Raw genomic sequence first — 26,973 nt, forward strand, 5'->3', positions numbered from 1 at the left:
AGGAGTCAGCTAAATTTTCAGCAAAGTATCCTAGTACTGCAATAAAAATATAGCAAGATGGTAAGGAAACACCAGTGTTCTCCATTGTCCTCTCACCTGTCAGGGCTGGTTCCCTATTTTTTGCTCTATTCTTTGGATCTCACTCTGCTCAACTGTCCACATTTTTCATAGCAGGAATTTGATAAAAGACATTTTGTGCAAAACTATTGATTGTAATTGAATAGGACCTCTTTCCTGGGCAGCTGTATAAAATGGACTGTGATAATGATTGCCTATTTTGTGATATAAAAGAAGTCCATTTTCTTTTGGGGGAGGGCGACCTTAAACGTACTAAGAATCAATTCTTAATTTATCAGTGGGTGGTATTTTTCACTATGCTTTAAAAATACTTCCTTCTTGGTTTCCTTTGGGCAACTTTGGTTCTTCTGGTTAATATGCATGAGGGAATATGACAGAATTTAAATGATAACCCAAACAGAATATTATTATGAGGTATATTTGCTATAAAACAATCATAGGGAAATAGGCAAATAAAAAGTAGAATATATTTCGTGGCTTAATTTATATTACTTTGTACTAGCTACTCTTTTCAGTTACATTCCTTAGGTCTCAATCTTTTTTTCTTTTAAGAAAAACCTGTAGGATAATTTTATTTACTTAATCTCAGTAGAGAAATAGAGATATTAAAATGGACAGTGAAAAGGTATTAATAGTTTTCAAACTAGGCTTAACTGCCACAGATTGATCAGAAGCTAGGGAACTTACCCAAGGAAGGAGGATGAGAGCCAGCCTTTTCTTAGACTATGAATATAGGGCACATGGGGATATGTTCACTTTACTGAACCTTTCATTCTACTCTTATTAGAACAGCTTTCTGACTGATCTTCCATTTCCCTAGTCTTCTCTATCCGAATCAATCCTCCACTCTTCTGGCATTTACCTTTCTAGAATGCTAATCTGCTCTTACCACACTAATGTATAAAGCCTGGAACCACCATCTGATCAATTGCAGAAAGAGAGAGAGGATCATACTTTCCTCATCTTAACTTGTCCATGCTGCTGCACATGCTGTTTTCTGACCTGGAATACCCTTTCCTCTCTGTATTCTGGCCAAGCTCTAATTTTCTTCCGAGTCACTTCTTTGCTGAAGAGACTCTTACTGTCAGTCATGTTTCTCTCTCCTCTATATCTGCTACACGTGGCCAGATTCTTAATTATTATACTGTATTTTATTTCCTCTGAACCTATTTTCCAACTAGAGTACAAATTCCCGTAGATGACTTCACATAAGCAATTCCAGCGTTGACACAATCTGAAGTTTAGTAGACAAAGTAAAGGCTTGTCGAATGTGAAGAAAGCTGAGATTAGATTGAACACGGCATTTTGAGTGCTTCTGTGATATTTGGTTTTGGTTACAATGATCATTATCCCATTGAAGTTACTTTATAAATGGCTAAGAAATGATAAAAATGGCCATAGTTTACCTTCAGTGGTTTGTTTGGTGCTAGTCAGTGCTATCATCTCTCAGCCCCATACCTGCCCATTTCTGCTCTACGCCAGAAACCAAACACCTGAGAACTGTGCCTTCCTGACACCATTGCCAGTAAGTTTTCTGCTATGTGCGACCAAAGGAAGGCAATGGTGGAAGATTGGAAATCAATTAAATTGAAATATAGGCATCAAAATATTTTAAAATCTCCAACCCGTAACATATGTATGGTAATAATAAAAAATAGCATTATTTCTAATAAGGACTATAATTTTAGAGGTAGTGATAAGTCCAACAATACTTTAAGATATCTGTGATTATTGTTGGTCACAGGCACTGCTAAATACTACTGTCATTTATTGCCTACATTCTTTTTTTTTTTTTTTTTGAGGGACTTTTTTGTTGTTGTTGTTGTTTTAAGTTTTATTTATTTATTTTGAGAGAGAGAGAGAGAGAGAGCAAACATGAGGGGGAGAGTGGCAGAGAGAGGAGGAGAAAAGAAGGAATCCCAAGCAGGCTCTGCTCTGACATCTGCTGATATGGGACTTGAACTCACCAACCGTGAGATCCAGGACCTTAGCCGAAACCCAGTCCGACGCTTAACCGACTCAGCCACCCAGGTGCTCCTATTGTCTGCATTCTTAATGGAAGGAAATTTAAATATTTAGTTAGATATTAGAGAAAATAAACACATGCTGTTTTTTCCATCCAAATACAGGAACCATTGGCCCTCTCATCTGAATTCTCTCTGTTGAATTCTTTGGTAGGTGAGGGGTACATGAATCTCAGAGAACCTCTGCTCTAAATAGATTTGTATAACAAAATGGCCCTGAGTATGTACTGTCTTTTGAATATATTTGCTTAATTACATACTTTACCACAATGCTGTATATACTTTGTGGGGAAACAAAATCCTCTGAAATAATGGAAAGAGGACACTAAGTGACTCTATGTGAATACGTATTAATTCTTTGGTGAATGAGATACCACATATTAAATTAGCTCCTCTTATACACCAAATAGTGCCTCATGGACCTTTCATGGTAAAATTGTGACAATACACTTTTTTTTTTCCGTTTTGTCAACTGGTTCAAGCTTGTTTACTTGCAATGCTCAATTAGACTGGCTACAATAACATTTAATTTTTTTTGTTTTTTTCCAAACGATCGAGTTTCTGCAATAGCCTTCACTAATTGCCTGGTGTAAGATTCTTACTAGAGTATTTACAAATGTATTATTTGTTGTGTATTTGTCAGCTCACTCAAAGAGCCAATAATGAAAACAATTGCATTTTACCCATTTCAGCTACAAAACAATTTCTGCATTTTTTTCTTCCTGCTCCACAATGTCAACCCTGAATTATGACAATTTCACCAGCATTTGAAAAATTATTATGTTTATTGGATTATTTGCAGGTGGGGCTCTGTGATTTCGTCTACAAATCAGTGGTTAATTTAATGATGCGCTAGTTTATATTTAGCAAAATGAAGCATAACAAGCTCAGCTGAAAAAATGATTCTTGCTTTAACCAGTATCTTCACACAGCTGTTTAAATACCATATTGTACTTGTTTTTTTTCCTCTTTCCTTATTTAGGATGGCACATGGTACTTGTGTAATCTTTGCTTATTTTAAGCTGGCATAAAAGAATGGCTCTCAGCAAATTGGAGGCAATTTGCAAAACTAAAGGATATTCTTATGAATTCAGGCCAAGATAAATTATTATTGAAGAGTGTATCTTTTATTCCCCAAAGTTTTTTTAGTTTTTTTTTTTTCATTATAATGTTATGTTTCAAAGTTTATGGCAATGGTACCTTCTTTTCATTTGTTCTGTGTAATTTTCTTTCTTTTGTATGAAGATACCATTAAAGTAAGATTATCCCTGAAAAGTCAGATCTTTTGAAATTGTAGTAAGTATTTCATGCTTTGAGTTATCAATTTTATAATAATTTTCTTCCTAGAAATGATTGGCTTTTTATATGCAGATGTAAATGATGACTATTGAGATGGAAAGTTTAAATAATTTTTCATAACTATTTTTTTCCACTCCTGAGTCACCCTCTCTGCCTGTCTCCTTGACCCACACTCCTATGCACCAATAAGCTGCAGTTTCCTTTCCTTCTGGATTGATGCCTAATGTACCAAATAAAACTCTCTCTAAAGGTTCCATTGTTTTGTTTGCCCTTATACACTTATTTGACCTCTATATTTTAATGAAACGTACTGCAGTATTTTCAGATCGTATCATTTTGTCACCATACCTCTGTGACTTGAGACACTGTGCTGTGTCTAGATCTTACAACTCCTTCACATATGGAACTGTATTCCTATCTATCTGCTGAGCATATGATCTGCTAGAAAATGGACACAACTGACATTGAAAAGATAAGGAATACAGATGCAGGAACATAGTTGTTACTTTAAACACTGAGGTTAAGTACACCAGTGTATTGGTTGTACTTTGTAAAACACTTCAGTCTGCATCTCTGTTTCCTAAAATGTGGAACGTTGTGTAAAATGATCAGTTCTATTCTATATCTTTATTCTGGATTCTGAGTATCATGCATATCAGGACTGGTTTTAGTTGATAATTTTTATTAGGTAGAACAATTATGTTGTCTTAATACTAGACTTAGATCTAACAACTGGAAGCACTGTCCCAGGACCTATTAATAATAATAAAAGTTGTAGTGCTCTGAGTTTTTGAAGGAATTAGAAATGCAGTGAGGACATATAGGAAACACTTGTAAGTAAGGGAAAAACAGCTTGTCAAACAATAAAGATAAACTGTGTAAATGGTGAATATGGTTAAAACTTAAGGGAAACTTAGAAACTTGAAAGTTATTTTGCTGAATTAAACAATATTGTATGTGTAATTATATTTTATGGCATTATATTAAGTTTTTAAGCAAAGTGTATAAAATATATATAGCATATATTATTTTGGAAAGTATTATCCTGAGACCTTTTTATATTTTGACCTGCTGTGAAACTGATAATCATAGCTTTTCCTAGTTGAATTTCATAATAGAATAAAGCATATGTGAACATGCTTTGTACAAAGTACATGACTAGAATTCTTTAGTAAAATTAGGAAAAATGGAACCAAAATCAAGTCAGTGACTGAAAAGTAGAGGCTATTAAAATAAAAATAACAATTAAATGGTAACATTTATGATACAGCTGTCAGCCAAATAGGCAAATGTTTAAATAAATTAAAATCTTCCAGTTGTGAGGGGCGCCTGGGTGGCTCAGTTTGTTGAACGTCCGACTTGGGCCCAGGTCATGATCTCACAGCTTGTGAGTTCAAGCCCTGCATCAGGCTCTGTGCTGACAGTTCAGGGCCTGGAGCCTGCTTCGGACTCTGTGTCTCCCTCTCTCTCTGCCCCTAACCCACTCACATTCGTCTCTGTCTCTCACAAAAATAAGTAAACATTAAAAAAAAAATTTAAAAAAAAATCTTCCAGTTGTGAGATATATCAATAAAAAACTTCTAAAATTAGATTAAAAATTAAAATGAGGTATTAAATTTTTGTAACATAATTGAGGATCTTGGATATATGCTTTTTGTTTTGACTTTGAGTTTTCCATTTTATTTATATGTGAGAAATGAACTGAAATGGTAAACTAAGAAATGAATAAAAAATAGTTTAAAAATGCTTCTGGGGCACCTAGGTGGCTCAGTTGGTTAATCATCGGACTTTGGCTCAGGTCGTGATCTCATGGTTTGTGAGTTTGAGCCCCACGTCAGGCTCTGTACTGACAGTGAGGAGTGTAGTGGGGATTCTCTCTCTCTCTACCCCTCCCCTGCTCAGTCTCTCACTTCCTGAAAATAAATAAGAAAACAGAAGTTTAAGAAAAGCTTCTTACAATTATTTCTTTGAACATCAGAGAGGCTTTTTAAATAATGAGTGATCAATTCCATAAGCATAAATTTTAAAAGTATAATGCTAATATATATTCATATTTACTATAGTTTTCCCCTTCATTTTGCTGAGGGTAGCAGGCTCTTAATCCTATTAACTTAATCATTTTCACTGATTCAGCCCAAGGGACAAAAGTTAGGAGGCATCTCCAAGTTGATAGAATAATTTGGTCAAGAGCTTGATTACTGCACCCTGAAATTAAAAAACAAACAAACAAAAAAACAGGTAGCACTCGACATCCAGATGTGCCTGTTGTTTAGAACATAGTTCACATAAATAGTCAGCTGTTTTTATACCCCACTTAATGGTGAAAGACATGTAGGAACAGGGTGATGGGCTATATCTGATTTGGCGTTTTCTTTCCAGATGCTGTCATCAGATTATAGATCCCGATCTTACGGAGCCACCTTGAAATCAGTAGTAGAGTCTGGCAGTTGATTGTGCTTAGTCCAGTTCCTGAAACTTCACATCAAAATCCCTCTACAAAACTGAGAGTAATTGGCTCTATTTTTATCAAGCTCAACAAAAAGCAGAAATGCTAGATTTCATCTGTCATTTCATTCAATAAACATTTGTTGGTAGCTATTATGTGCTAGACATTCTGGTAGCAATAGAAAGGTGAATAACCCTGGGATGTTGCCCTCAAGGAGTAACAGACAGTGGGGAGCACACACACACCTATGCATACAAGTACTTTGTAGAGGGTGCAGCCCTGGGTTTTGAAGGTTAGGTAGCAGTTCTATATGTAGAAGAGAAGGAAAGGGGCCCTGTATGCTATCATATGAACAGTGGGAAGAAACATTAAAAAATTTTAAGTAGAAGAGTAATACCAATCATTATCTGATGTATTCTGTGAAGATATATTCTATGAATATTCTAAAAAAGTCAGATACTAGAGACTGAAACTGCCACTGAAAATTCTAGATAAATTGTCATAACTGCGTGCTAGTCCCTGTGCTGGTATGGCTATGAGGATGAATAAGGTGCATTCTTGCCTTCTCCAAACTCACTACTAAATTGAGGGATATAGGTAATTCAAAACAAACTGCAATTCAAAGTGCTAAATGTTGTAATAATGTTACAACAAAGTGTTATGGGAAAACTCCAAGTGATTAACGTTTTGTTTTTGTAAATTTCTTTCTCTCATTGGTTATTTTTAATGCCCCCCCCTTTTTTTTTTGACAATCAACTCCAGTGAGTTAAATTACATAAACTACAATGCATCCTTTTTAAAAAGAAGTGAAAAATATTTAGGAATATTTTTCCTCATGAAGGATAAAGACTGTAATCCTATTCTTGATGAGAAAAATATTCAAATTTGGTAAGGCCCAAATTTGACTTCCTGTATTTAGATTTTTATAACATTGAAAGTGCACCTGTATTTCAGAAACAGCCCTTATGCTGAGAAGGTGATATGAGGTCATTAAATTGAGGTATATTTCATAGAAAGAATAATAATCACTGTAGTTTTGACTGAGAGGGACAAAAAAAAATTTTATTGTTCATGTTAGTTTTAAAACACAGAGTAAAGCAAAAACTAAAAGATATATCAATTCTTGAGGTTCCTGGGTGGCTCAGTCGGCTGGATACCTGACTTCGGCTCAGGTCATGATCTCACGGTTTGCGAGTTCGAGCCCCACGTCAGGATCTGTGCTGACAGCTCAGAGCATGGAGCCTGCTTTGGATTCTACGTCTCCCTCTCTCTCTCTGCTCCTATCCCACTCACGCTTTGTCTCTCTCTGTCTCAAAAATAAATAAAACATTTAAAAAAATTTAAAAAAAATAAAAAAATAAAAGATATATCAATTCTGAAAACACATTAGTTCTAAGAGTATCAAAGGAATCAACAATAATAAACACTTCTAGATTTTTGCAATTAATCAGTTAGGCTAACGATTAGAGCCTAGGCCTCTTTATGGATGAGATCTCAGTCATTGAGTTACACCCTAAAGATTGGTTAGGCCACATTGTTTTATTGGGAGAGCCTGTCATGATAGCATCTCAATCCTTAGACTCCTTTCTGAATTACAAAAAAAATATGTATATCCATCCCATTGATCATCAATGTGATCTCCTATACAAAAGTTAAAAGCCTTTAAATATTTCTGAAAATATGTTCATGTTGATATGAGATAAAGTCGGATCTGTGCCAGACTTCTTTCATATATTTTTTTGCTATTAATGAAATTATACATGTATTCTTTGGAAAACTTAGAAATACAAAATAGAATGAAGAAGACGATGAAAAGAGAGTCATTACACACATTTTGATCTAAGTCAGTTTTATTTAAATAAAGATATCAAAATAATCCCTGCAAATTTGGGGTATTGTATTTTACATTTCATGATATTTGGGGATCTGTACTATATACCCGAAATTTGTGGTACTTTCCAGAAAGCACCTACCATACTCTTTCCTTCCCTTTGCCACTTTTCCCCAGAAGTACCTTCAGCTAATTCTCAACCACTTCTTGTGAAAAACAATGCACATAGAGACCGCTGGAATTGAGACCTCACCCAGAGTGGTGACAGGCTCACAGGGAGGCTGCCGTTTCAAGGACCAGGTTCTAGGAGTTTGTTCTCAACGTTGCAGGTCCTGAAAATGGACTCTTCAGTATCTAACAGTTTATCAGTCTTTCTGGGATAGACCTGAAGCAAATTCGTGAACACATATGATATTACTGATCCGTAAATCAGTGTGCTAATTGATTAATGGTCGTTCAAGTTTCGCCCTAAGTAAATGGATTTCTTTTGGAAGCCCCAAAGCCAGCTGATCTCACTGAGCTTCACGCTGCTGCCCGTCTGAGCTCCTGCCAGAATGCCAATCCTTTTCCCTCCCTCTCTTTTGCTCATGTCGTACTCTTGACTCCTTTTCCCTTCCCAGTTTCCCAGTCTTCCCAACCCTTGCAACTCTCTAGAGACTCCACTTCATAGCAAAACAAAACAATCTCCCAAAACAAACCAGTTTCCCCCCTATATTCTTAGACTTGTCAAGGAGTTCTCTTAATTCTACTTCCTGTCACAACTAAAATCTGAAATCTGAGGCCACTTCCCCCAATATCAGACCTTCCCTCTCTTAGACAGTCACACTTTGAAATTCTTACTCTAAATCATCCCTTTATAGATGTCATGTAGATCATTCTTCTTTGGGCACATTGTTTTTCTTTTAAGGAGAATGGCAAGGATGGTATTTAAGTTTTCTTATTGACATTTACCTTCTATCATGCTTCTTAAAGTAACGTCTTGATTTTGGATATTGATGTACAGGTAGTTTAATCTATTTTCAGGTTTTTTTCTCAGAAAAAATATTTAATATGTAATATTTAATATGTAAATAGATGTATGCACACATATGGGTGTGTATATACATATATAAATGTACATATATTTGAGCTCGTTATTTCTACAAATGGCTGAATGTTACATTTTGACCATTCTCAATTCATTCTCAGGATATTAACTTCATTTCCATTTGGGATGCAATGTTTGCTGTTGTCCTCTTTCTCTACCCTACAGCCGCTAGTATATTTTTGCTTTGGAAAAAAGCTATCTCCATAAATACTGTGGCATTTATTTGCTGTAAAAGGCTTTAGCTGCACGTTTTACTTGGACATTGATTTCTCATCATGTGACAGAAATGGCAAGGTTAGCATTTTAGGGGAGCTTCTCTTCTGTTAACAATATCTTCATCCCCTCATTAGTTTAATTCATGATAATAATCCAGACAAGCTTTGACCATTAAATCCTTTTAGGCAGCAGAGTTTCCCAAAGGCCATTCTTCGTTTTTGAATAATTAGTTTTTTCAATTCATTTTAGTGTATGAAGGTAATAGTACATAGGAATTCATTTTCTTCTGATGCTATACACTTTCCATTAATGTATGAGATTAACTTTTATGTTTTTCTTTTCCTGTAGAGCTGACTGTTAGAGTATCCAATAGAGTATTTTGTAGTATTCAGACTAAAGCTCTTTTGGGGAGTTTGTGGTTTTAATAGGTGTTCCTTCAATTCTGTTCCTTCCATCACACCTTTTTCTTTTATTGCACGGGAAATGATGAGGTCTCTCCAAAAAGCATTTGTGAAATCCCTGAAGAACCCTGGTAAAGGTACTGAGATTGATTTTTGTGTTTCTTTTTAAAAAAATACTCAAAGAAATATGAGAAGCCCATATCCTTTGGAAGCTTAATATTAAAAAAATTGTCTACCCTGTCTAAAAAATTGCCTTGTTATGCCATTATTATTTCTGACAACTAGATCAGGTAGAGTTACAAAGAACAAAAGAATTAACCTTAAGTTATTTCTCCTCAAAATTAGAAGAGAGTCTCACAGAATAATATATAGGATATTCTAACTTTGCATAGTCATGATTACAGAATTAAAATCTCAAAGCACTTTCTAGAGATAAGGAAAAGCAGTGCAGGAATAAATAATCAAGATTGGCTGCTTCCAAAAAGCAACTGTATGTAAGTACCTAAAACAAGAATTGCCTTATGAGGCTGAGCTTTTTCATTTATTCAGCCAAAGATGCATTACTGTGTTTTTTTTTAATGTGATTTTTGTCTTGAAGGAAGAACTGAGAATATATTCATACTTAAGGAGTTGCTAATACTTACTAGTTGATATAATAATGAAATAATTTATAAATAATAAATGTTTTACTTTTTAAGATTCCTATAGTCCCCTTTGAAAGAGGGGAAAAAAAGGAACTTAAACTCTCAGTAGAGCTGAACAAGGCAATTAAAGGTAGAAATTTTTTACTCAAAACAATGCATTAGGGTTTTTAAAAGTTTGTATCTTGGGTATTTATGAAATTTCAAAATTTAAAATGACATTTATATAAATCCATCTTTAACTAAAGTTTCAAGGGTGGGGGGCAAATGAGGCAATATCATGAGCTATTTTCAGGCTAGGAGGATATAATTAAGTTTGAGAAGAAATGTAGTGAATACTGTATTTGGGGTTTAAGTCACTGAAGTAGAGTGTAAAGATACGGATGTTGTAGCCCTAGTAATTATCTCACAGATGAGTCATGTTGAGAAAATGCTCCTTAAAATCTATTCAATGTCATACCCTTTCCTGATATAGCAATATATCTGTAGGTGAGTGGAACTAGAAGTAATCAAATAAAAGGTGCTAAGTAATAGATGGTGGCAGTTGTCATAATTTCCATTAGAGAAACCAAAGAGAAGAAAAGAAAACATTTTTTATTTCAGTGCTTTTTGAGTGTGATGACGGAGTACACAAACAGCCTGGGCCTGAATTCTTGCTCTGCTGCTTAGTACAACAGGTAACCTTGGTTATGTACCTAATCTGTTTGTGCCTCAGTTTCCTCATTTATAAAATGAGGACAGTAATAACAAGTCTTAGGAAAATTGTTAGGACTCAGTGAACATATTTGCATATGCGTGTGTATTCATGTGTGTCTGTGTACAGAGAGATCTTAAAAGGGTTCTATGTATAGGTATTAGTTGTTCTCATTATACCATAGTTACTATTTTCCATTCTAGACTTCATAAACACTTTAAATTTATTCCACAAATATTAATTAGGCTCCACTGTGTGCCAAGCACTACTCTAAGTACTGGGTATACCATAATGAACAAGGCAGTTTAGGACCCTGTTCTCATGGAACCCTGTTCTTATATTTTAGTTTGGGAAGTCAAGATAGACAATTTGACAAGTATGTAAGTGATAAAAATGTCATGTAATACTCACTGCTACATAGAGGATTCAAGAGGAATGATGCGATAGGTTGAGTAGTCCAGGAAGGCTTTTTAAGGGAAGTGACATTTAAATTGAGAGCTGATGACAAAGAAACAATCCTGTGAATTTCTGGTGCAAGAACATTCCAGTGAAGAGTTTCTAAGATGTGCTCACAGAACAAAGACTGATGATGGGTAGTAGGCTGGGCATGAACCCTGTGAGATACTCTCTGAGAAGGTGGATAGGATCTGGAGTTGTAGGGCTCTGTGAACCTGAATAAGTAGTTAGGATACCATTTTAAGTGTGGCAGAGAGTTCTTGGAAGATTTTTAAGTGGAAGATTGATGTGACCTAATTCACACTGTAAAATTTCTTATGATTAAGGTCTGCTGTAATCAAAACAATATGGTATTGGAGGAGAGAGAGACACATAGGCCAGTTGCAATGAATATGGAACCCAGAGTAGACTTGCATAGATATGCCCAAAGGTACAAAAGCAATTTAATGGAGAAAGGGAAGGCATTTCAACAAAAGGGCTCTGGAGCAATTGGACATTCACAGGTGAGATCATGAACCTTGACCTAAGCCTCACACCTTATACAAAAATTAACTCAAAATGGAGCATGGACTTAAATGTGAAACATAAAAGTATACAAATTTCAGGAACAAAAAACAACAGGATAAGATCTTTAGAATCGAGGGCTAGGCAGAGTCTGACTAGACACCAAAAGCAGGATGCACAGAAGGAAAGGAAAGATTGGTAAATTTCACCTCATTTGTTTTGTAAGAGACCTTTGTTAAAAGAATGAAAACATAAGCTACAGATGGGGAGAAAATATTTGAAAACTGCATATCTGACCAAAAACTAGTGTCTAAAATATGTAAATAACTATTGAAACCTAACTGCAGAAAACCAAACAATCCAGTTAGAAAATAGGCAAAAAGCATGAAGAAGTGTTCCACTGAAGAGGGAATACAGATGACAAATAATCACATGAGAAGATGTTCAACATCTTTAGCCATAGGAGGAAAGCAAGTTAAAACCATACTAAGTTATTACTACACGCCTATTAGAATGACGAAAATAAGAAAGTAACAGCACCAGATACTGGTGAGGATGTGAAGAAATGGGACCACTCACACTTTGCTGATGGGAATGTAAATGATACAGTCACTCTGGAAAACAGTGTGGTAGTTTCTTAAAAGCTCTAAACATGCAGTTACCATGACATCCAGCAAGTGCATTCTTAAGCATTTATTCCAGGGATATGACAACTTACATTCATACAAAAACCTGTGCAGGAATGTTCACAGCAGCTTTATTGGTAATTAGCCCAAACTGGAAACATCCCAGATGTTCTTCGAAGGTGGATGGTTAAATAAATGGTGACACATATGTACCATGTAATCCTACTCCACAATAGAAGGAGATGATACATGAAACAACTTGGCTGAATCTTCCGAGTGAAAGAAACCAGTCCCCAAAGGTCACATACTGAATGATTCCATGTATGTACCATTCTTGAAATGAGAAAATTATGAAATGGGGAACATGAGTGGTTGTCAGGGGTTGGAGATAGGGGGAGGAAGGAAGTAATTGTGTCCACAAAAAGGATGACAAGGAGGGATCCTTGTGGCAATGGAATCGTTCTGCACCATGACTGCTTCAATGTCAACATCCTAGTTGTGATTTTGTACTATAGTTTTGCAAGGGTACATGGCTTATGTCTGTATTATTTCTTAAAACTGCATATGAAGCTACAATTCTCTGAAAATAGCAAGTGTAAGTAAAGAAAAGAACACATTATTTTGAGTGATCAGGAGAGAATGTATAGCCTCCAGCCCTAGTTATTCTGATTTAACTGGTCAGCAGTGGGGGTCTGTCGTGTACTTTTATAAAGACCTTCAGGTGATTCTACTGTGCAGACAGAGTGGAGAAGCTCCGTAAAGCTGCAAACAAATCCCTCTGGACTTCAGTGCCAGATGTTACCCATGCTTTCTTTAGGTTGTGATACTTGTTCCAGACTTTTGACTTTGCAAGACTGTGATGTGATCCCAGAGGACCAGTGTCACTTCCTCAACTGAGGCCACGCAGCAGAGAATGCTTGAGGTATCTATATATCTATGAATATCGTGGTATTTTCCCCTTGAAAGTAAGTTTTACCTTAATGTTTTTTTCCCCAAAGTCCTATTGAAATAATTACTTTCATTATGTTCTAGTTACTGTAATTTTTTTGATAAGGATGGAGGCACTGCTTATTCACATTTGCAGATTGCTGTTCATCCTTTTGTTTCTCTTTCTCTTTAATATGGTCCCTGGCTGGGCAATAAAATCCTACGTGTAAACAGGACGTATGCAAATTTTCTTGCATGGTAGCTGCAGGAGTCTTCAAAAAAAAAAAAAAACAACAACAACCAATATTTAATTCACATATGAGATTCCTCTTTAGAGTACATGCTGCTTATGATTAGAGACTACATAAATTATTACCTTATAAATAAGTTTAATACTTTATTTTCCCGGATACCTGCTTGCTTTCGTCTTTTTAAAGTAGAGAAGCATACATTTGTTTTTCCTCTGACTCAGCTACTTTTAAAGAATATTCTGGCAAAACCCCACTGGTAAAGAGATTGTATTTTCTCCTGAAAATGTCCAACTCTTGTTTAATTTTCTAGTGCCTGCTTAATTAGTGTTGCATTTGGAAGATTATGTATTCGATATAGAGCTCCGCAGAACATCTACTACCTAGTAGGCATTCAGTGATTGTTAATGAATAGGATTAACAGTTGTTTGGATATCACTGCTATGTACCAGCACTGAGGACAATCCTGTCTTCATGTAGCTTTCAGTTTTGTGTTGAGTTATATAAATATTAAGAATTATTTGAGATTTGTTATCATAATATCTCAATTATTGGACATTATGAAAACTCTAAAATTTGCTGAATCCTCGTGTTTGTATGTGTGTTTGCATGTGTATGTGTGTATAACGGTATGCTAACCTTTGCCCTCTGTCTTTGTCTCTCTTCTTTCTCATGACTCAGTCTTATCATTATACACCTGTCATTTATAGTTCTGATAGTTCAGGACAAAGAGTGAAGTCTGTAAGTTGTTTCTTGAATCAATTATGGTACAAATAGTTTTGCCTTTGGACTGTACTTTTCCTCCTTTATGACCTGTAGTGAACAGAATTTGTTTGCTCAAGGCTGACTCTCATCATGGATCAGTTTATAGCCCCTCTTTTAGTTTAGTTTATTACTTATTTTCCTCCTGTTTCCATTCCTCTCTCTTCATTAAGTATTGATTCAATGGATATCCCTACAATTTGCTCTCCATCAGCTTATTGAGATATATGTGTATCCTTCAAAAAGGATTATTCGGTTTTATTTTTTGTATTGTTTAACCTCATATAGCATTTTTCGCATCCCAGATACGGTTTTAAGCTTTGGTCAACATTAATTCATTTAATCCTCACAGCAACCCTGTGAGGTAGGTACTGTTATCCCTGTTGGCACAAAAAGGTTGAATAATTTACTTAATGGTACATAACTCATAGGTCCCGGATTTCAACGTGGACCCTTTAGCTCTAGAGTCTACGCCTTTAACTATGATTAGCTGCCTCTCCATGAATACCAAGTATTGTGCTATAAATCCTATTTGGTTCTTTCCCTTTTGTTCATGTTGCCACGTGTACATCAAGTTCATGACCTCTAATTGCTACCTGATACTCTGTTGTGATACCACATTTTACAAACATCAACTTTACTGAGGTATAATATACACACAATAAAATAAACTTGTGTTAAATATATAATTTCCTGGGTTTTGGAGAAGGTATACATACCTGTAACTAACAACACAATCAATATATAGAACATTTCCTTCCCCTTGAGATACACATTGGAGTCCCGTGCCACCTCAGTCCTACCCCAGGCCCAAGAAACCATTGATCTTTCTGTCACAATGGGTTAGGGAGTTTTGTTTGTTTGTTTGTTTTTGGTTTTTTTACTAGATTTTGCATAAGTGGAATCAAATAGTATGTGCTCTTTAAGCTGGCTTCTTTTGCTCAGCGTGTTTTTGAGATACATTTATGCTATTGCTTGAATTAGTAGTTCATTTGTCTTTATTACTGTGCAATTTTCCATTGAATGGATGTACCACAATTTGTTTATCCATTCATCTGTTGATGGACATTTGGATTGTTTCTAGTTTTTGGCTGTGGTGAATAAAGCTGGAAAGAATATTTGTACACAAGGCTTCATATGTTTTCCTTTTTTGGGGGAAAATGCCTAGGAATGGACTTTCTGGGTCTTATGATAAATGTATGTTTAACTGATAGAAAAACTTACAAAACGTTTTACAATGTTCTTGTGTCATTTTACACTTTCACTAGTAATGAGTAAGAGTTTGAGTACCTTCACATTCTTGGCAACTCTTGGGATTGTTTGTCTTTTTTTAAATAGCTTTTTCTTTTGGAATAATTATAGAATGATAGCTGCAAAAATAATACAGGAATTTTCTATATACTCTTAACCTAGTTTACCCACTATGGTAATATCTTGTGTAACCTTAGTACGGTGTCAAACCCAAGCCAGTGACATGAATGTAATTCACAGAGCTTATTTAGATTTTACTAGTTTTACACACACTGATTTCTATGTACGTGTATATGTAGTTCTATGGAATTTTATCATGTTGAGATTCATGTAACCACCACCATAATCAAGATCTAGAACTGTCCCATCACCACAAAGATTCCTCATGTTAGCCTATTACTTTCACACATCCCTCTTGGCTCCCTTCCCTCACTTCCCTCTTGCTGCTTCCTTTGTGAAGCCCTTGGAAAACAGTCTCTTCACCATCTCTGTAATTTTTCATTTCAAGAATGTTCTATAAATGGAATCATACAGTATATAATCTCTTGAGGTTGGCTTTTCTTTATTCAGCATGATGCCCTTAATATCCATCCAAGGTATTGTCTTATGTGTGTCATTAGTTCTTTCCTTTAAATTACTGGGTGACATGGATGTAGCACCATTTGTTTAACTGTTTACCCATTGAAAGACATTAGGATTGTTCCCATTTTTCACTGTTACAGACATGGCTGCTGTGAGCTGGAGTGTATATGCTTTTTTGCAGACATAGATTTTACTTTCTCTGGGATAAACGCCCAGTAGTATATGTTAACTTTTCTTTTTTTCTTTTTAAAGAAACTGCCAAACTGTTTTCCCGAATGGTTGTGTCTTTTTGCATTCCCACCAGCAGTGTATGATTTATCCAGTTTCTCTGCATCCTTGCCAGCATTTGGCATTGCCATTATTTTTTATTTTAGCCACTCTAATAGTTGTGTAATAATATCACATTTTGGTTTTAATTTGCACTTCCTTAATGGCTAATGGTGTTGAACATCTTTGCATATGCTTATTTGCCATCTGTATATCCTCTCTGGAGAAATGTCTGTTCATGTGTTCTATTGCCAATTTTGAATCTTATCCATTCTACTGGAGTGCATTGGTATCGCACTGTGGTTTTCATGGTTTTTTTTTTCCCCTGATAAATTCAGATGTGAGCATCTTTTAAAGTCTCTATTGGTCATTCTTAGGTATTTGTGAAGTGTCCATCCAGAATTTTTTTGCACATTTTTATTTGTCTTAGAGAGTTATGAGAGTTATAAAAGTGATTTCTCCTGGATACCAGTGCCTTGTCAGATACATGTTTTGTAAATGTTTTCCTCTGTTGTATGGCTGGCCTTTTTCATTTTTTACATAATTTCTTTAGAGGAGTAGTTTCTAATTTTGATGAATTTAAATTTGTCCATTTTTTCTTTTATTGTTAGTGCTTTTAATTTTTTTTTTTTTTAGTTTTAGAGAGAGAGAGAGAGAGAGCATGCACAAGTGGGGAGAGAGGGTTAGAGGGAGAGAGAGAGACAGAGACAGAGAGACAGAGACAGAGAGAGAGAGGGAGAGAGGGAGAGAGAGAGAGAGAGAGAGAGAGAGAGAGAGAGAGAGAGAGAGAGAGAGAATCTTAAGTAGGCTCCATGCCTAGTGGGGAACTCAACATGGGGCTCCGTCCCAGGGCTCTGGGATCATGACCTGAGCCAAAATCAAGAGTCAGATGCTCAACTGATTGAGCCATCCAGGAGCCCCTATTATTAGTGCTCTTTTACATCCTTCTAACAAATCTTTGTCTACTTAGAAGCCATGAACATTTTCTCCTAGAAATTTTATAGTTGTAGGTTTTATATTTAGGTCTAAGGTCTAAAGAGCCACTTGGAATTAATTTTTGTTCATGTGCCACATTTTAATCTAATTCCCTAGTGAATTAAATAGTTACTAGGTTTACTAGCATAAATAACAGTGTCGACACTTTATCACACATGGCTCCATGGGGTTATGTAGAAAAGTATCTCACACAGTATATGCAAACTGTTATCCACAATAGTTATGCACATTTATATTCCTGCTAGCATGGCAGAAAAGTTCCTGTTTACTTTGACTTCTTATAAATAATTATTTACTAAGGTTTCCTTCTATTCACTTGCTCACAAACTCTGATTTCATATTATGTTGATCTCAGCATGCTTTTCCGTGACAGTCTTGTGGCTCTTTCCCATTGTAGTTATTATAATATTTTGTGGATGGGAAAATCAGTACTCTTACTTTGAACTGTGTCTAAATTATGAGTACAGAGGATGAATGAGGATGAGTGTGAAGGCCTTAGGGCTGCACCATTGGTTCAGTATGTAGGCATTATGATATGTATTTTGCCAACCTGACCATTCCTTGATCTCCTTTTTGGTTCTCATCTTTGGTCCTTATTTTCCATGATGTTGAATTGGTGACCCCAGGTAAGTAAGATATTAATACATATAATTAAGCGCCAAATTGTGTGAAGATAATATTCTAATACAGTTATGAATGCCATATAATTTTAGGTGAAAATATATATGAGCAGATGGTGATGTGAGCAATAACTTTGGTACCTCAATACAGGTCACACCTTAAAAGTCTCTTATCTAGTAAAGGACAAAACCATCATGTTATAAATATGCCACAAACGGCTGTAATATGCAATTTGAAACTTCATGTATTATAAGAAAAACTTGTATTGAACAGATGTTTAAAGTCTTAAGGGCAGCAGAATAAACTAGTTAAATTTACATAATGATTTTACAGGCTAAAATATTAGTTATCTTCTCACTGAAAAGTCCATTCATTGTTACATAACACTTAGCTGGGGTAAGAAATACCTGTACTAATCTTTACCCTGAAGTTCTGACAAAATTGTGTATGAAAATAAAATACTCCTTTTTTGTAGTTTTCTTTGCTAAGTTCTTTCAATATTAATATTAGTTATTAGTTATGAGTTATATCCAGGGAAGCTGTTTTTTGCATTAAATGTGGCTTGCATTGGGTGAACATTATTTTACAGTATCAGCAATGTAGTTTGAGTCTGTCCTTGACAGTTTTGGTATCAAAACTGGAATACACTGAGAAATCTTGGTTCATCTCTGGCAAGGTCTTGATAGTTTCTTTACCATGTTCGCATAAAGTATAAATTTTTTTCCCTTCTGTTTGGTAGCTTAGTGTCTAAATTATAGAAATATCAAAAGAAAAAGAAAAAAATTCACAGCATAGAATTAGGGCTGTTACTTGCCTACAGATTTATGTGTAAGTTCAAACTGCTCCGTCTTGTTTAGAGAGAGAGGGAGACTTCTATTAAACACATTTTTTCCAACCATGTTTTCTTGATAGACAAGTTTTGTTTATTTCTAAAGCCATATACCATGCCTTCTGGTTGCCCACGACAGTTCAGGTTTATGCCTATGTTCCTGGTGTAGTTCTTGATAGTATCCCCTTTCACTCCCAAAGTGCAATATACCTTATAATGTACATATTTCTTAAATCAGTCTACTTTCAACATCCCTGGGCTCTTGCTGACCCTGCCACCAACTAGCCATATGACTATGGGTGTAGAAAGTCATCTCAACCTCTTTTGGGTGTCTTCATGTATAAAGTGAAATAGAATGGTAGGACTAAATGATCTCTGAATATTCTGGAAAGCTTTAAAGTTTTATTTCCAGATGCTTAGTCACTTCTGGTAAAACAGTGGTGTAGTGAAGTTGCTTTCCAAAAAAAGTTTATTATTTTCTATTTTACTATTTATGGTCCTATTCTTTTCTATCCTATTACATCCTATTAAAAGAAACTCTAGTCATCACCTGTTAAATTGATTTCATGACCAGAACTGGGTTGAGATTCATATCTTGATTCAGATATTCTTGAGTATCTGTCTTATCTGTGACACTCTGAACAGTGACTTACTTTCTGTTAGTTTCAATTTCCTTATCCACTTGTGTTAAAGATGTTGTGGAGGTTAAATGAGATAAGCCATATAAAGCACTTCATGTGGTGCCTCATGTGTGGAAGACCTCATGGCATGTCCGTTATTCTCTATTTATGCTATAAACAGTATTTTCCTCTGCAAAGATTATATGGTATAGCATATGACTGATTAAAAGTTTTACCACATTATTCATAAATATGGATAATCACAGATAAAATCTGGATAAAATCACAGATAAAATTATATTCCTGTAGACCAGCAATTTTGAAGTCTATCTATAGGTGCTTAGCCAAACAGTAGTTATGTTTTGTGTACTCCTGTGAAGCAAGGAACTCTGGTTTTCCAGCTGAGTTAAGATCCCCACCAAGAGGTCAAATGTCAGGGAAGTCCACAGGGAAAAGACAGTAGTTTGGAATTTCCTGCCCTGTTCTAGTTGGGATTAATTTAAATCTTTTAAAAGATAGACAAATTGTAATCTTGTTTTTTATTTAAAATAGTATATAGCCTCGTGACATTGAAACATGCATGCCTTTTTGAGACATTGGAATCCAAAATTATTTTCACAGAAAATGAAAAGCATTAATATTTTCTTTTTTGTTGAAACAGTAAGGTATTATCTTTTCTAAAATGAAAAGTTAAATTTATATTTGAATAGTCTTTTATTATAATACTCAGTAATAACTCGGGCAAGTGGTAACATTCAGATGTTTGGTTTCTGAGTTTATTTTGCCTTTATCAGGTCTTCTGAGTTTCCCTTCTTTTCTTACCAGTGCACCATTGCTTATGTCCCATTCTACGTGTCATTGCTGCTGTCTGTCCTTCCTGAGACACAGGGCATTGAGAGGTGTATGTTGAACATGAAGTCCTTTGACTTACTGGCATGTCCAGCCTTGCGTCCTCCATATTGAGTTTCATTCTGAAGAGGAATGAACCTTCTTGACCTTTGCCATTGTGCTGCGAAAGTAGTTCAAAATGGCAAGGATGGTTGTTCCATAAAGAAGGTAAAGCAGTTAAGTACATATCAGGATTATGGTAGAGTTCATATCACTCTGTCATATTCTTTCCATTATTAACTGAGTTCATTTCTCATGATTGCCTTGTGAATTAGGTTTACTAACCTCAGAAAAGTTCAATATTTGCTAAACAGTCCTGAAACTGGTAGATGGCAGAGTTGAAATTTAAGCCCAAGAGTGTCTGACTTACTTTACTTTAGGCTTATCCTGGGAAGTTTGTGAAAGTGCATTCTGAGTAATACTCTGGAGATCATATTTCTTATGCTGGTGTTTTCATATGATTTGTCAGTATCACCAAACCAGGCTAGGGTTCTAGTACTCTGCAAAAGAAAAGCAGGATTACAACTCAAAGATAATTCTGGCAAATTGGAAGAACTAGTAAATGTAAACAGAGCAGAGCTCAATAGAGATATACGCAGGGTAATTCACAAAAGGAGAAAAAACTAAGTGTACAAATGCAAGAGTATAATATTAAGAGGTACTAGGCAATTCTCTATTTCTCCTGCAGCCGTGGTCATGACTTAATTATGGAGAATTTGGAGAGAATCCAGAGGAATCCAACAGAAAATATTAAAAGGTTTGAGAAATTTACTCTGTGATGAAAGTCTGAAAGACTGGGTTTATTTAGCCTAGAGAAGCGAAGTCTGAATAGGGACTTAATTACAGTCTTCAGGTTCAGTGAAATCATAGACACAGAGGCCATGAGTGTTTCTCAGGAGAATTGTCTTTTGACAGGCATTCTCAAATATGGTTGTTTTCTTGGTTTTCACTGCGTGTGAAAGGATATTATATGAGTGATGATGAGCAGCTGTTCTTTCTTCGCTGCAGGGGGACAAGCAAGAAAGAGCTTAAATCACCACAGGAGTGATTTAAGGAGAACTTTTCAGCTGGTGGAGATTCTTCTCTCTAAGCTCTATAAAAGTATGAGAGCACCTGTCAGAAATAAGGCTGGATGATAGGCATTTTCATCTTATAATTTTAAGCCTAGTTCAGTTTGGTTGGAACCACTTAGGCACTTTCTGAGGTACTTGTGGGCCAAAGCCCAGGAAGGTCCTGAGTTATGAGAAAGGCAATTCAGATGATGTGAGCTGCTGTGACCACTGGTCATCTGGCAAGTTCTGTTTTCTTTCTTAACATTTTTGGTTACTGCTCCTTAAAAACTCTCTTCGGACTGAATCTCCCCAGATTGCATACTGTTATTTGTGACTCTTCATTGCTTCTTTGTATCTAGAAAAACATTCATTTCCTTAGTAGTTGGTCTCATCTAATTTTAAGGGAGGGTTGGTTTCTTTTTCTTTCTTTTTTGTTTTTTTTAAAGTTTATTTACTTTTGGGAGAGAGAGAGAGAAAATCCCAAGCAGGATCCACACTGTGCAAAGCCTGACCTCACGAACCATGAGATCATGACCTGAGCCGAAAGAAAAGACGTTTAACTGACTGAGCCACTTGGGCCCTGAGGAAGCGTTTCTAATTAAAGTTACATAGTAGAGTATGGGATGCAGACAGATACCTCCTATAGGATCTTTACTTGGATTAACTACCTTCTTCCCTTCCTTCCTTCCTTTCTTCTTTTCTCCCACAAATAGCTACTGAAATCCTGCTAGATTCTAGGCACTGGGGATATAAAACAGGCAAAAATCTCTGCCATGGAGAGGTGAATAATAATAAAAAAAACATACTTGGGGGCACCTGGGTGGCTCAGTCGGTTAAGCGTGCAACTCTTGATTTCAGCTCAGGTCATGATCTTGTGATTTTTGAGAGTGAGCCCCACTGAACTGCCCTAACAGTGTGGAGCCTGCTTGGGATTCTCTCTCTCTCTCTCTCTCTCTCTCTCTCTCTCTCTGTGTGTGTGTGTGTGTCTGTCTCTCTCTCTCTCTCAAATAAATAAATAAATAAACATAAAAACAGCATAGTATATTGAATAGTGATAAGTGTCATTTGGGGGAAAAATGAAGCATATAAAAGGAATTATACAAGATCAAACAAAGGTCAATTTGAAATATATTTGTCAGAAAGGCCTCATGTATCTAGGCATCAGAGATATTTTTGAGGTGCCCATTCTGAGCTTCTGCTGCTCTTTTCCCCTTGCTTGCCAGAAACTGGAATCAGCAACTTGGCACATCATTTCTTATAGGGGTGCTGACTTCTGATATAAAGGGAGCCTGCAAGATTTAAATACTTAACTTCATTTTTTAAAAAGAAGCCCATCCATCAGGTTTTAATAAACACTAATTGTATTTTAAAATTACCTCTGAAGGCATTGAAGACATCCCAGAAATGGTACAAATAGGGCCAGAATTTAGTAAGTACATAAAACAGTCTATTTACTGCCTTCAGTGTATTTACAGGAATATTCCTCCTCACTTTATATTTTGTCTCATGTTGTGTGTTGCATGTGTGAGTGATTTTCTGCAAAGGGCACTTGGCAGTGGAGTGTGAAAGGACTCAACATCCTCACTCCCTGGCAGCCTACTTAATGCACATGATCCAGCGATAGTGGGTCAATAGCATAACCTTTATATTTGAAGAAAGCCTTTTTAAAACAAATTAAGAAAGATGTGGAATTACTGCTGTAAGTATGGGAAGTGATTGAATTACATTGTCATTTTCTTTGTAGTAGCAAGTTGGGGTAGGGAAGACATTAAGAGATAGGGCGTAGGTTACTGATTTACAGTAATGTCTAACCTAGTATAAGTTAGTAGGTGTGTTTGAATAGGGTATGACTCAATTCAAGGACCTCCCTTTGAGGTGATGGATATTAAGGGAGATTTAACTGTACTAATACTTACTATGTTCACTAATAAAATTCCAATTCAGATGGCCTTTAAAATGTAAGATCTGGGGCTGTGACAAGGTCAAAATGCTTCTGTGGGTACAGAACACTTAATGCAAAGACAAAACAGTCAAGGATAAGGAAGGTAATTATATTAATGATTTTTTAAAAAGCATTGGAGGATGCTTTAGGTTACTCTCTGGAACTCCCAAATAGTTTGGATCTCTTCCCTAAACCTCCCAGAATTGGTCCTGTGATTTGTATATCCCTTTGGAGTCACTGAAAGAATAACCTGGGATACTTGCCCAGTGTTGTAATTTCACATCCAGTTCAGTTCAACACCTTCACCATTGCTTAAACCTTGCCTCAGTATTGAAGTCCATTCAGAATTTGCCACCAATTTGTCTTTCCAGGCTTTTCCTTACTTCTTAAATAAATTCCTTAAGTCTTAATTTAAAAAAATATTTTTTCCCCAAGGCAAAGAGAAATAGCCTCTTGTAGAATACTTAATTCCTTTTGACGAAGTTTGGCCAACCCTACAATGACAATCTTTATTCCTACACTTACCCACAATTGGATGTGATGTCTCCTTTTTTTTGGAACTCACGTAAGCACTTTGTTTAATATACATATGTCAGTGCCTCAGAAACAGCAGTAACAACAAAAACAACAAGCTACATACATACATACATACATACACCCAAATTAAATTGCAAGGCAGTCTTCATGTGACTCTTAGGAAGTATATGGTGGGCAAATCTGATGTTTACTTGTGGAGTGAATTTGATTATTATACTTATGGAAACTTAGATTCTGTTAGGTTGACATTTATACAGTTTACATTTCTCAGCCTTATGGATGAAAATAAAATATTGCAGACTTCATAGACTTCAACGCTTCCTTCTCTTGCTTTCTTGTAACTATACTTGTGTAAGAACCAGCCCAGTGAATTGTCCATCTTTGAAACTTAGGACCATTTCAAAGTCCTGGCTTCTACCCTTCACCCATGTTGGCTCTACATTTCTGTTTCTTGTGATAGGACACAGAAATCCCCCCTCCCCACCTTTTTAAAAGAATCATCATCTTTCCCCCAACACTAGACTCAAATCAGAATATCTGGCAGCTTTTAAGCTCATGGAAACAGAACAAAACTAGCAAGCAGCTTTTGCTGTTTTTCATATTCAATACCATGAAGGAAATATCTTTTTGTTTGAACAATGAAGCCTTAGCATTATTATTGTCATTATCATCATCCTCGCTACTACTAACTACTATTGCTACTATTAGTATTATTTTGGTGGGGGAGTCTTGATTTCGTGGCACAGAAGACTAATTTATGTCTATTTTATGATATAGGTGCTCTCCTCTCTCTTCCATGCAATTATGGTGCCTTAATGTAGCAGTCATGGTCAAAATCAGAATCTATAAATGTTTTCCTGACACCTCAGTAAATAGTTTTGGTCAAGTAAAGCAGGAATATGTTTGGAATTCCATTTTATGTCTTAATAGCTTGATTCACTACTATGTGAGCAGGAAATATGTCACTCACATTTCTTTCCACTGAAAGAAGAGAAAAAAAGTTCCCTATTATGCTGGTATTTGGAATTTATTACCACAAACTAGAGGTGGTGTTTAAAAAAATTGTTTCTTATTTCTAATTATTGTCATTAAGAATGGTTTCATAGAACATTCTCTAAAATCAATTGCAGACATCCTTTAGCATTTTATTAGTTTGTAGCTAACAGCCACATAGAGCAAATTATCTCACTTACCTAGGGAGAGTATGTTTTGGAGCCAGTTTATCTTGAAAGGTATCTTGAAACATTACCTAATGTTAATTATTCTAAAGATGTCTTATCAAGTGTTTTCTTTTATAATATGTGATTGGGAATGCTGACCTTAAAAATTGTGTATCCTAAAATTGTTGTGACTAGGCCCCAAGTCTCTAGGATCTAAGGCACCCAGTGATGAGTTTTAAAAAGGACCCATGACCTTTTCTGAAAGAAATCCTAGTCTCCCTCTGGTAAAGAATGGGATAATATCCACATGCAGCCGTTAGGTCTTCCTGAGATGATGCAATCCTGGCTGTTGGTCAGTTGATTGGCAAAGTTCGTTATGCCCTTAGTTGGGTCTTATTTCTTCTCAGAGACCACAGTTTCTAACTCTGTGCTACGTTATCCTTAATGAAACTCAGTCATGGTAAGTAATATTTGTGGAAGATTCCAGAGGAATATGTAATACATCCATTCTGTTAGAGATTCAATTTTTTTTTACCTAATTCAAGCTAGACCATCATACAGCTATGTTTTACTCCCCTTGAGAGTTGTTTTTACTTAGTTGTACTGTCGCATTAGGTCTTGGCCAGATGAAGGGTCATTATGCATAAACAGCCTCAGGGAAGTGATTATTATATTCATCACAGTGGAGTTGGTTCATGCAACACAGTGTTTGCTTTATGAACATCCACAGAAGAAAGTGCTTAAAGGTTTTATTGTCAGGGAAAGATGAACCTCAGAGCAACTGTTGCTGAGAATCCACTAACTCATGATTTTGCTATCTATCTCTAAATAAACTTCTGTTAGACTATGGTGAACTTCCTTGAGTCCATCTTGTTTCTTTTATTATTACTTTTATTTTACTTCAATAGCTAGCCTTTTTAGTATGATGCCGTATTTGCAGAAGTGGTTAAAAATCTTTCAGAATGAGGTAGGGGATGAATGAAAAAAAATATACAAATGAATCCTTTGTATCTTCTTCCTTGATTTTGTATTAAAGTAACATTTCTTTACCTAACCTCCCTATCAGATGTGAGGTCTGTCAGGGTAAAGATTGTGTTTCTCATTTCTTTTTTTGTGTAGAAGTATTAAATACAGTGCTTTGCATTTAATAGGCTCTCCATGAATATTTTTGCATTAAATCAATATGCATTTATTGAATCAAAGTACTGTTGGGTATACAAATACCAATAAACTATGTTGCCTAGCCTTAGGAAATTTAGTTACAGTTTGGAGAGACAGGAGAAAGGCTGTGTTAAGAGCTGACATATGCTGTGGAAGTCTTTGGGAGGGAAAAAGGAATTCTGATCTGTGGAGGTGTAGTGGTGACATAAGGTGGGTCTGGAACAACGAGTAAGACTTTCGCAGGGGAAGACTGGCTTAGCATTGAAAGTTGAATTGGGTGGAACATTTATACAATTCTTGTATGCTCCAGAATCACTTTTTTCCCCTCAAGCTTCAAAGATTTTCCTTTAAGTTAGTGTTCTGAAATTTAGACAAAAAGACCTTATTGATGCCATGATTTTAAAGACTTCAGTCTTCCCTGGTCCAAACTTTAGAACCTTAATCTTTGCAGTTTGTCATGGTATATTAACCTCTTCCCTTCATTTTCTGAATATGTAAAAGCTTTTATCTGGATCTTCTCACGTCCTATTAGATATTTCCAAGGAAACCTTATTTAAGCCATGGTTTTGTAAATAATGATTTTTTAGTTTTTTTTAATAATTTTTGTTTTTACTTTCTGCACGATTTGTCTTAATTAACAAGATGCCTTTGAAGTTGTTCTTTGGGCTCTGGCATTGTATTAAAGGCCATTTGTGGTCTCCATCCTGATGACCTTTCCAGCCTTGTGTCCCTTTACTTCTTTCTCCCAAGCCACAGTTATGCTTATATACACACATATACACACACATATATACACACATATATAATTTATTGTCAAATCGATTTCC

The 26,973-nt window shown here is 35.8% G+C and overlaps 1 protein-coding gene across 10 annotated transcripts in view; it reads left to right on the forward strand.

Moving 5' to 3' along the window:
* IMMP2L (inner mitochondrial membrane peptidase subunit 2) overlaps window positions 1-26,973 on the forward strand; it is an 873,838-nt gene that overhangs the window by 237,294 nt on the left and 609,571 nt on the right. For 2 of the 10 annotated variants that reach the window (XR_008296717.1, XR_008296716.1), the window contains exon 5: window positions 13,121-13,225. The exons of the other annotated variants lie outside the window; for them this stretch is intronic. The gene's annotated coding sequence lies outside the window, so the exon portion shown is untranslated. The remainder of the gene's footprint in view (window positions 1-13,120; window positions 13,226-26,973) is intronic. 10 annotated transcript variants of the gene reach the window in all.

The sequence above is a fragment of the Acinonyx jubatus genome, chromosome A2 (genome assembly GCF_027475565.1).
Source record: "Acinonyx jubatus isolate Ajub_Pintada_27869175 chromosome A2, VMU_Ajub_asm_v1.0, whole genome shotgun sequence".
NCBI lineage: Eukaryota > Metazoa > Chordata > Mammalia > Carnivora > Felidae > Acinonyx > Acinonyx jubatus.